The sequence below is a fragment of the Epinephelus moara genome, chromosome 22 (genome assembly GCF_006386435.1).
Source record: "Epinephelus moara isolate mb chromosome 22, YSFRI_EMoa_1.0, whole genome shotgun sequence".
NCBI classification, from domain to species: Eukaryota; Metazoa; Chordata; class Actinopteri; order Perciformes; family Serranidae; genus Epinephelus; species Epinephelus moara.
In genome coordinates, this window is record NC_065527.1 from 7973177 (window position 1) to 7985795 (window position 12619).

Sequence of the window (12619 nt, forward strand, 5' to 3'; positions counted from 1 at the left end):
TGAAAAAATACTGGCAATCATGTCCGCCTGGCACAAACCACATGTTTTGGACAGCTGTGAAGTGACAGAATGTCCCAGCATCATGGTTCTTATAATGCCAGATTCCAGAGAGTCTCCCCTCTTCATATATGGTAGAATATGTCATTTTCCAACTTGCTATGGTGAGATACATGTCAAAATGTAAGAATTTAGTAACACAGATTGTTTTTTTCATTGATATAAAAATTAATATAAAATACAGGCACATAAAAGGACATGGAATGATGGCAAATCTGGTTAGCCCAGACTGCCTTGAAAAAACAAGATATAGCATGTGTATGTAGCCTTTATAATGACTGTGATATGAGCTTAAAAGTAAAGGCAGGAAAATACCCCAAAAAGGCCTAGGGCCCATAGGGTTAGATGCTGCACTTAGGGCTGAAAGTGGCAACAGAAATAAATAGTTTGCCAGTTTCACACACCCCTGCAACTGAAAATGATTGCCAGTCATCTACCTGGCAGTGATGTTGTTGTTAGCCTGATGTAACTGTGAGTCAGTCTGATGGGTTGCCATTACAATGGGTTTGAGAGGCTTGAAGGACATCGTTACTTTACAGTAGATTATAGTAAGCTGTCTCAGCTGGAGACCCATTGTAATTATACAACACACGTACTGGCGCAACTGTTACTGAAAAAAGATTACAGTTATTATTGCATGAGTAATAATGTTACATCATTTCCTGTTATCCTGAGTAGCGTTAGTCTGTATCTGTTTATCGGGGCAAAACACAGTTATTAACTTTAAAGGAAAGCTCTTACTGTGTTGCTTTATATATGTTGCATTCCACTTTCCTGCTCAAAGAGATGACACACCAAACAACTCGGCAGTGCTGATACTGTATGTTAATAGATGAAGGAGTGACGATAACATAAAACATGCTTTGAATTCCTTAGATAAAGCTGTGCAGTGTTATAAGCAGGCTGCACTGAGTGCTTCAGTCGATAGAACGCTCGTTACAACCATAAGAGACTTGAGACTTGACTTTGACTTGCCGAACAATGACTCGTGAGCATCGTTGGAGCGAAAACAGACCCGAAAACATCAATTAATTGTGGGTGTCAATCAAATGCCGTCAATCCATATGTGATTGATTGCTGCTGTACAAGAGCTGCGGGGAGAGTGTAGACTAGTCAAAACAGCAGATCTGTCCTTGGACATTGTGTGGGCAGAATGACTGATTTCAGTTTGACCTCCAGTGTTTCTGGCGGTGGGAATGTGCTCTCCTTTGTCACGAGCACAGCCCAGAGTCGTCAAAAAAGGTAGGATATTTTCCCTTTGACACTTCACCGAGAGCTTAGCAGTGGAAATATAGATATCCCTCCACAAATCCTTAAATGACAGTTACTCCTCCTCTCCAAAGTGAAGTTAATCCCCTCCTCTCGGCCCACTGGTCGCTGTCTGGTACACATTAGCACTGCCTGATCACCAGCACAGGTGTCTGCTGCTGCTGCTGCTGCTGCTGCTGCTGCTGCTTCAGAATCTGAATAAAAATCCGCTTTTATTCACCAAGTAGGTTACATAAACTGAGAAGCTGCTCTTCAAAGACAGAATTTGTTTTTGGATGTATTCAGGATTTTGGTGATGACAATGTGAGTTGTGTTCAGAGGAATACATAATAGCTACCCACTTGAACGTACGAGTTTGTTCATGAAACCAAATCACATTTGGCAGATACTGGACGTTAAAGAAAAAATGTGATAACAGATGAGAAACATGTCTAACGATGAATAATGGAATAATGGAATGAGCTGATTTTTCAAAGACTGTGAGCCTCTTTTTTCCCCATGAAAATCCTATTGTTCATTCTCTTGACGCCGTATGTTCAGTCCCTTGATATGATACGGTTTGTTTGATTACACATTTATTATAATCATCCTCGTGGTTGTCACTGAAAACACTTGACTAGAAGTGATTGCCCAGATACATTTTAATGAGATTCCACATGAACATTCATATGTTTATTATTAGTAAGAGCAGAAGTGGTAGCAGTCGTAGTATTCTGGGTTTAATGATAATAGAGTGTCAGGGTAATTCTTTCATTTTTTAGCTGCAACCAGCAGCTCTACTGTTGGTTTGTCAGTCGGTTGGTCGGTCCTCAAAAATCCCCCACCCTTTGATGGCCACATTTTTCACCCTAGGAGACTGAAAGTTGGCAAAGACATCAGGTGTGTGCGGGTATATGTAAAGGAGGTGCTTGCAGCTGGTTTTCAATCCAAGGTTGTCAAAGATCGCCACGCCAAGCAAAGCCAGACTTTTACCCAGAGAGACCACAGTTTGTATCGTGTGAAACCAAAAGTCAGTGTTGCCTTAACGTAACATTATGTAACTTTCATTCAACCTTTATTTTAACTCAGAAACACATTGCGGTAGAGACCTCATTTACAATGTAGCTGAGTAAAACAATATAGAATAAAAGCACAGAAAAGAGAACAAAGATAAACGTACATAAAAGTGGCAACAACAAGTAAACTGTTCTGCATGTTGTTCCATGTTGCTGGTGCACAATATGAAAAACTGGATTTTGCAAGTTCGGTAAAAACAGCCGGCACCTGGAGTGTAATCCAATCACTAGACCATGTTAAGAGCCCACATTAAAAGAAAGCATTGAACTGATATAAGAAGGTAAAAGACCAATAAAAGCTTTATAAATAAATAAAACCTAGTGTCCTTCATGACTTACACAGAGAGAGGGCCACCCATCCTTAGGATACAAATCACGGATGTTATAGCTATGTACAGATTCCAGGGACTTCAGAGTGGCAGCATACCTACGTCCTATATTTACGTCACATAATGTTATGAAACCAATGTACTTCTGAACCTAACCAAGTAGTTTTGTTGCCTGAAGCTAACCGCAACTGTTTCAACACATTTTTTTTATGCTATTACAATATCTTTTAAATTATTCTGACGGTACAATACAAGTTTTGATTTGTAGAAAAAGTCGGTTTGTTTTTAGGTATGGAATATGTCATGATAGTTACGCTGGGGTTTTTTTTGCCGTTCAGAGGTCATGATATCAATTAAGAAAATATGTTTCTGCTCCCTCACAGGCTGCATTAAAATGAATTTGCCATTGAAGCTTAAATTAATGACCAAGGTGAGCCCTTGCTTCTCACAGTATGCCCCCTGATAAATGTTTTTGTTATCATTGTTATCATTTATTATACAGCAAATTCTGCTGCCTGTCTTCATTGTCTGGCAGTGCAGAAGACGTTGATTCTTGATTCTTGTAATTCCTGTTTCCTTACCACTGACACACGTTTCGTGAATGATGGCAAGCTTTGATTGGTCAGGGACGAACAAGTAGTTGTCATGTCTCTTGACTGAGTAACAGCGAGAATTTCTGACACTGTAACACCTAATCCAGTGACTGGTGGGCCTCAGAGCGCCAACGAGTGCGCAAAATTTTAATGACCAGTTACATATGAATATTGAAGCATTATCAGGTAGAGACCAACATGTTTTGCCATTGTTAGCTAACCTTCTCTCTCGGATGCAGCAACACAAAGTGGATCCATCTTTGAAACAAAAACGTGATCTGGGAGGCAACCCTGCGCCAGTAAAATCTCTAAAATATGTAATGAGGAACTTTGACACTGAATAGACCTTTTAATTGCTATTCTGTTGCATTGGGAAACACTCCAACAGGAAACACAAGGGAGCCCTTAACAATATTTATGTTGTCAAGTGTGAAAAGGAGTCATAATGGCAGGATGTAACGCAGGTGTGTTGATGTGATGAAATCCCGTCAAATGAGGTGCTAAAAGCATCGAGCTCCAGATGCACTTAAACACAAATCACAGACATGTGTTGAGAAAATAAAAGAATATTGCCTTGGGAGAAGAGACGAGCTTCAGGCACAAGAGATAAAGACGTCACGTAACAACTCGGTCAAAAGCCACTTTGAAAGCTAGCTATGCGATCGCCACTGTTTTTTTTTGTAATCTTGGGAATTTTTTTTTTTTCTCATTAACTTGAGGTGGTTCCAAGATTTTTTTTAACAATCAGAAGTTGGCTTTAAAATAAAAAAGGTTGAGAACCCCCGGCCTAATCTGATGCAATGAAATTATGGGATAATCTGAACCCAGCATTAGAGAGAACAGTTTCCCACTCAGCCCTCTCTCTCTGTATGTACCCTGTCTCATCCAAGTTCCCGTTATATCCAATGCAACCACTACTTATACACTGGAATTAGTCATGGGACAATATGAAAATTTCATATCACAATTATCCTGGCCAAAAAATAATTGTATTCACGATGTTATCCTGGTAATGATTAAAATATGCTTAAAACTCTTAATTTGGTACTAAAATATACTGGACTCATGTTTTGATCAGAAACATTGTTTTTATTGTGTCACTAGCTATGTTTCCATCCAAAAGTGATTCGAATCATTCGGAAATGTGCATTAAAAGAAATACGAATCCTGTGTGTTTCCATTAAATGTACGGACTTTGGTGAAAACTACGAACTCACACGAGTTTTCCGCAGAATCGGAACAAAACATGTCTTGCATTCTTCTTCTTCTACGTTTTCTGACGGTTGGCAACCAGCTTGTAAATGCATTACCGCCTTCCCGACCCGGAGTGTGGATATCACCATGGAGGGAGGTGCGCTACGTCAGACTTAATTCGAACATAACTGTTCCCATCCCCCGTTTTGTGAATCAACATTTTTTTGAATCAACCAAAACCCGACTAAAGCGAGCATATTTTAGTTTGTGCGAATCAGGGGACATTTAAGCAATCTTAAATTCAACTATTGGAATGGCATCATATCTTTCTATTTGACATATGCCAATACTTGATTAAGATCCTTTGAACTTTTTGAGGTTGGTACAATGCAGCCTGTTTTTGCAGAGTCTATTTTATTGTTGGCTGCCCAGCAGCAGTTTGCAAAAAAATCATATTGCATCAGATCAATAACTCAAACGTTGTCAAATATACGGCACTCGGGCCAGAACCACTGGATGACTTTGCACACCTAATATTGATGCACTTGTGAACTCTGAGAGTTGCCAGGTTTCAGGACTAAGTTAAACAGTGAGAAGCTGCTTCATGTAAAATGGTGCTTCAGAGGCTTTTCATTCCGGACCAGAATACAGGTCTCTGACAAAACAATGAGAACTTATTGTGGTCATATTTAAAGATACTGAACTGTGCAAAATGTTGTCAATCAGCAGCTGTATCAGACTTCTGTCTTAAAACAATGTTGGTAGGACCTTATTGCTGAGGCACTGCCAAAATGTTTGATTTCTAAATGGTCTGCAAGGCAGGCGACACCTTAACCTGCTTCCTCGATAGCTTTCACTTTAGTTTGGTGACACCAGCATTACCACACAGGAGTGGAAATGTATGCACATGTGTGTAGTGGACTCACTGAAGCTGGAAAACAAATAGACATATTGTTGAAATTACACTTATTTTTCTTGAGAAATTTCAGGCTTTTCATCATCTCTAAAAGCATTCATGTTTTCAGGGGTAGATCTTTGCCATGCTTAACAGATTACTATAAGGCTGCACAATTAAGATCTCTAGCATGCTGCTGTAACACAGAATATATAGCAAGGTGGAAAGACAGACATACCTTTACAATCTGTATTGGGAAGCAAATGTTTAAATGAGCAGTACTCAGATAGGTTAAACCAATGGACTAAAGTCCCTCTTAGGATCTGGTTTAAGGAATGCAAATCACTATCACTTGAAAGACGGTCTAGACTGCTGAGATGGGTAGCTTTTGACCCTGACTTCAAGCCAGAGGTTTAAGCAGTGGTACGGGGGGGCATTACCTCTTTCTGTTCAATTACCTCAAAAGGCGAATTGGATAGCTTTCAAAAAATCTCAGATACTCATGGTCTAAAAAAAAAAGTGATTTTTTTTCATAGGTAGCATTTGTGGTGATGTAATTGACTGTTCTTTTTCCACGATATACCCGAGCCTCCAACAAAGACCGACTGGGTGGGCATTATGACAGTAGTCCAAACGATGGAGAGTATAACCTTTTCACTGAATCAACAGACTGACAATTCTTGAAATTTTGGGAAAAGTGGATTGTGTATATGTGGGATTGTTGATCCTGTACTTGACATGTATTCCCATCAATGTCTTGTCTATGAAATTACATAGGTGATCAACCTTTTGCTCTGTGTTGTCATGTATAAAGTACAAAAAAAAGCATTCATGTTTTCAGAATGTGCGTCTTCACACTAAAAAAAGGGGAGAAAATGGAGGTGTTGTTATTTATAGGTTATTATGCAGCGTTTTTTTTAGGTCCAGTCTAATTGAGATCGCATTAGGCTTTATGAGGCCCATGAATTAAAATGAGTTTGACACTCATGAATCAAACACAGCTTTATTAGGAATATGCACCAAGCGATCACTGTGTAAGTTAGAATATTAAGCTAGTTTTTGACACAAGCTTCCTCCCGTAGTAAGCTACTTGTCTCAGATCCCCTAACAAAATTACAGTGAATCCAATTTTCAAAACCAACCTGCGTTTTTTGGGGTTCCCACAGGTCCAGGGCCCAGGGGGAGTCTTTTGTTTAATAATTCAGCCTCAGGTTAGACCTAACATGGTGGCCTAAGGTGGCCCTTGCTCTTATTCAGACATATAGCCATCACATCACATTTATGTAGCAAATGCCTGTTGGAAAGGGTTTCATGGGTTGCAGCCTGTTTGTCACTGTGTCACTATACTGTTGATACTGTAGCGTCCAAGATGTATGGGGCTTCAAAGATACTAGCCATGTTTCCATCAGCCTGTTTAGATGCGCATCTAGAAGTATCGCATTGGAAAATTATGATGGAAATGCCAAAATTCAAATTAAAATCCCCTGATTCGCACAAACTAAAATACGCTCACTTTAGCCGGGTTTTGGTTGATTCAAAAAAATGTTGATTCACAAAACGGGGGATGGGAACAGTTATGTTCGAATTAAGTCTGACTTAGCATCACTCTCTCGCACCTCACACTCCGGGTCGGGAAGGCGGTAATGCATATACAAGCTGGTTGCCAACCGCCAGAAAACGTAGAAGAAGAAAAATGCGAGACTTGTTTTGTTTCCGGTTCTGCGGAAAACTCGCGTGAGTTCATAGTTTTCACCAAAGTCCGTACATTTAATGGAAACACACAGGATTCGTATTTCTTTTAATGGGCATTTCCCAATGATTCAAATCACTTTTCGATGGAAACATTCATAAGCAAAAGGTCACAAACTTGTAGTCTTGGAGTGCCAGGAACAACGCCTCCATTTCTTAACTCTCACAGGCCAGAAACTGACCACCGTACCACCACAACGTCGCTTTTCTCTGACATCACAAAACTGTGCACGCTCTCTCCAGGCATTTATAATCAACAGCTGTTCAAACCTATGCTTACAATACCATAGTGACTACCACAAGGGGCCACCAAAGTAAAACAAATTTCCCATTCTACACCCAGGGGCTGTCAATGGAACCCATCTGCTGTCGGTCAGACGACAATACGCCTCGGGGGGAAACGACCAATGTTACAGGAATTCCAAGAGAGCCAGCAGATATTTGGGCCACAACCTCTTCTTCCATGTGCCGGTAATTTTAGCTAATCTCAATAAACCTTTCTTGCACATGAATGCAGATATATTCATAAGAAAAGCTAATAAAGAGCTTCATTGTTTTCAGACGATAGCCGATTCGTTCCGGCACTGCATTTCAGCCAGGGCTGCCGCTTTTTTTGCTCTCCACTATTTACCTGCCAGTTACGTCCATACTATTTGGCATACAGGCAGAAACCAGGGGTCTCATTTATAAACATTGCTTAAGCTCAAAACGAGGCCTGAAGGAGGCGTATGCCACTTCCCACGCAGAAGTTGTGATCTATAAAAACAGGCTTGATGGGAGAAAGTTTGACCCCTGCTTACGAACATTTTGACGACACAGATGGTGAGGTGGAAGCCTGATTGTAGACACTGCTGAATATGTTTTGGCTCATGCCATTCCTGGCTTTTGTTAGTACATATATTTTTAGTATGGATCCTACGCGTTGAACACTACTGATACCAAAATCTTGTACCGCTGCCTACAGATTCTCCACACATACTATGCAGCTATCTCTTTATAAAGATTAAGGGCCTGTAGACGTATGCAGAACCTTGTACCTACAATCTGAGTGCTGCTCGGTATGCTGTCTGAAATACAAGCAGCAAAAGAGGTGAGAACAGAGGGATGGATCTAACATTTTATCAGTGCACACAGTGCAGTGTAGTGCATTCATCTTAGGGCAGTGACAGCACCTAGCTCAGTGACCCCTATCCCCCTCTCTACTCTCAAACAGTAAATTATTACTGTCCATTGCATAATTACAAGGCTAAGTGCAAGTTATTCCAGCATGCATGCACTTATCCAGCAGACAGTGCTGTCAAAGTCGGGTTATGCAGAGTGTGTATGCGGTCTTATTTCTGGGGAGAGAAGATGTCTGCTTAAGAGTAACATTGTGTAGGATGGTGGGATCAGATTTCCTAATCAGGCAGCAGCCAGGGAGCATCATGTGGTGAAACGAAAAAAGGGGACAGAGAGGAGAGGGAAAATGGGAGGATTAAAAGAATAAGCTGAAATGTGATCAAATGTAAGGAAAGAGATGAGATGGAATGGGAGCACAGAGATGAGGAGAAACAGAGGCTTGTATTTGTGACGACTTTCTGACAGCAGCTCTTATAGGATAGGGTAATAAATCAGAAGTCACCCTGCAAGTCTCCTCTATCAGTAGACTTTTCTACATGGGCAACTTTGCATTGATGGGGGAGCCAAGCATGGAGCAGAGCTGAGAGTCTCATGATGGGATGGCAGGGCTGTGGTTGTGAGATGACTGATAGGATGAGCTCCCTGAAGCACTCATGTTACACCTCAGTGGGTGGTGTTGACTAGCTGGCGGAGGCAGCGCTACACTGCTGTACAGCTCGGTGCAAAGGTATCCTCACCAACGGACGAAACAGACACACAGTTCGGCACATATACAGATTTTCTAGTGTGCTGTAACTTTTTATTTATGTCCCCCACACCACAAAGGAAGCAGGAAGATTAAAGAGATAAGCATAGCCATTGGGAAGCATTGGTGACAAAAGTCAGAGAGCATCAAAAAAGCTGTGCTGAAAGAGCAAAGGCACAAAGACAGCTGAGGGACTGTGAGGATTCAGACGGTAGTTTGATCGGTCACAAAGTTGCAGAAATCCTCTAACAAGCTCAGCAAGCCGAGCCTGCGGACCATTCATTTTGAACGAGCACATCACTGGATGTTAGCGTACAGATGGAAACAAAAGGCGATGAACTGGAAAAAGGAATGGAGATGCTTTTCTACGAGCCAACACAACAATTTGTGCGATTTTTTTCAACCAGTTGCAGATGGTCACCAGTGGATACTGGTGTGTGAAGAATTAGATTATTTCACTCAGTGAGCCTTTCTCACAGCAGAGCATGGAGCCAATATGGCACTTTTTTTGTTCCCTAAAAAACCTGCTGAATTTGTTTCTACAACAGCTCCACTCTTGTCTATGACAGCACATTCAAAGCACAGCTCCCATAGTGCTTTGCAATGAATGATTTAATCACCAAATCAGTGGTTCTTTCAGTGCTTGAGAGGTCTCTAGTGGGACCCCCAGCTCAATGACGCATCTTTTGAGTGTAATTCAGTTCACAAGACATGATCCCAAGCAACAGTCTGGAAGAATGACTACAGCATCCCTAATCATAGTTCTCACCCTAGTCACTATTATCTCCCTGCAGTTGTACAATCCTCTAAAAGGCTAACATCAGTCACTCACAAGAATCTCCTTATACAGATGTCAGACAGTGGTGATGACACTAATGGCTTTATGTGTCTGTGACATGGAAACAAGTACGAGCACTCGCAGCAAACAAGGAGCAAAATAACTAGTTTGCGGTGGATATTAATGTGCCGTGATTGAATCATGGGATCTCATCTTACCTTCAGATGAGAAGGCTTTGACTGCTGCAGTTGGAGAGTGTTGGAGATTTAAAACAGGGCTCAGCTGTGTAACCATGTCCAACTACTGCCCCCTGCAGCAAGTGACGGGAATCTCTGGCATTGTGACGGCATGTCTCTTGGTGTGCTTTATCATTTGTCTTACTGTTTAAAATAGAAAGAGGAACTGCCTCATGGGATTACATAGGGCTGAAACTATATTTTGCCAGTATTAAATACCATTCTGTCCTATAAATCATTTCCTCTACAAGTTTTTAAAAAATAGTGACAAATGCACATCTCAGTCCAAAGTGATTTCATCCAAAAAAGTCCCAAACCCCCAAAAGTAATCAATTTACACTGATATGAAAGTGTGAAAATTCTCACACCTGAAATGCTTCTGCTAATTATGTATTGATTTCTAAGAATTTCCATGTCTTGTTGACCACCCCAACCACCTTAAACTTCTCCCTCTGCAGACTCATAACTTATAACGCCACTAAAGGGCTTTGCTGCGTGAATAAAACAGATCTTTTGGGGCAATTACTGAGGCACACTAAGTACCAGTACCAGTGCAATTCATCCTTTTTGGCTTGTGACTCCTTAAAATTAATTACTGTGTTGTACTTGTGACTCTGGTACTTTGTAGAAGATACATATGCTGTCAGTTTTCCTGGGTGGACAGTCTGTATGTGAGGTGGAAGTCAAATGGAACATTATAAATTCAGCTCTAGATTTTTTCTTTTAAGATGTCTCTCCCATAACACAGCGAAATGAAAATTTAATTTCATAAATGCTAATCTTGTGTCCCTGTGTTAATTGTTCTTTTATCGCTTATCTCATGGTAAATGTGTTTCAGTATTTTTTATGACAAAATCCCTCTCTCGTCCAATTAAAATAAAAATAAAAAAAATCAGTAACTCATCTTGAACTTGGGAAAGGTTACATAAATGTATCTGATGTGATTTGGGATGACGAGCTAACCTGCCTATCAAATAAAACTGCACTTGACCATTAGATAGTGAGTGGCAAGCAGAGCAGTTTCATAGTATGAGGTGTTTGAATTTCAGTCTGTGAAAACTTTGTTTGCATTTCTAAATAATTTTATTGAGGTGTAATTAATTCATTCATAACTTCTGTTTCATTGTAACTTCAAGCTCTCAGTATTCAAAGTAGTTCTTTTGAAGTATCGTCCAAATGTGTCTAAAGGCAAATCTATGGGTATTTGTTCTGAAAGAACATATTTGAAAGTGTTGAACATCATAAGGGGGTGCAAGATGCGATTAATCCATCGACTGTGAAATGATGGACATCACCCATTGGTTTGTGGACTCTTGTGAAGCCTTGATTTTTCATTTTGGCCGTCGTCATCTTGGATTTTTGGAGCCAGAGTCGACCATATTTGAACGAGAGGGTTGCACTAACCCTGATGCTAGCTGCTAGCTTTGTTAGCATGGTGCATTCACAGTTATGGTAAACTGAGCAGTTGTCATGAACAGGGAAATTAGCTGTAGAGATCAAAACAGTTTTTTGTACCAATCTGTCAACATGTTTATTTCTGCTGTACAGTTTGGCATTTTAAGAGTCTGAGGATCGACTCGCTTACGTAGCCAGCCTCAAGTGGCCATTTGAGGAACTGCAGTTTTTAGCACTACTGCATTGGCTTCACTTTTCAGACCAGGAGGTTGCCACGTGGATTAATCATATGAAAAGGAGTAACACCTTTGTCCTGTCTGTCCTTGAAGACAGTCATGGTGTTGCTTTTGGTTAGATAGATATATTGTTTATTGTCCTTTTGGAATTTTTTCTTGTGTCTGTGGCCGTCAGAAAAACAGCAAAAGATACATAAAACATTACAATGAAGACACCACAACACAAACACTTGACACTGCAGACAAAACCCTCAGACAATTCATAACATTGGACATTACAATAAAGACAGTTTAAATATCCATCAAACAATACAACAAACAAAACAACCAAAGTGCCGACATAGCATCACCCAGGTTCACCCATTCTGTTTAACAGGGTTATGCTAAAAGGTATAAAGGACCTCTGGGCATGGGAAGTCTTAAGAGGCCGCACTCTGTACCTCCGTCCTGATGGTAATAATTCATACTCGCCATGCAGAGGATGTAATACATCAGCGAGGATTGCCCGTCCCTCTCCCGCTACCCGGGACTCACAGAGCTCTGTCATGTTGCGCTGCTTCTGACCCGCAATCTTGCTGGACATGTTGACAATCTTATTAAGTTTGTTCTTATTGACAACTGAAAGTGAAGAAAACCAGGCAATAAAACAAAAAGTCAAAATACTCTCTAGAAAGGAACGATAGAACAGAAGCATAATATGTTTGTCAACACCAAACTGTCTAAGCTTCCGCATAAAGCATAGTCGTTGCAGTCCTTTACTATAAATAGCATTTGTGTTTGAGTTCCACGTCAGTTTGTTATCAATGACCGTGCCCAAATATTTATATTAATTTACAGTTTCAATACAATCGTTGTCAACAGCTAAATGTTGGTGTTGGTTGTACACATGGAAAGCGATAGAAGTAGTTATGACTGAAAAAAAGAGTTTGAAGGAGTACTTCAAATCTTGCCCATTGATGCCCATTGCAG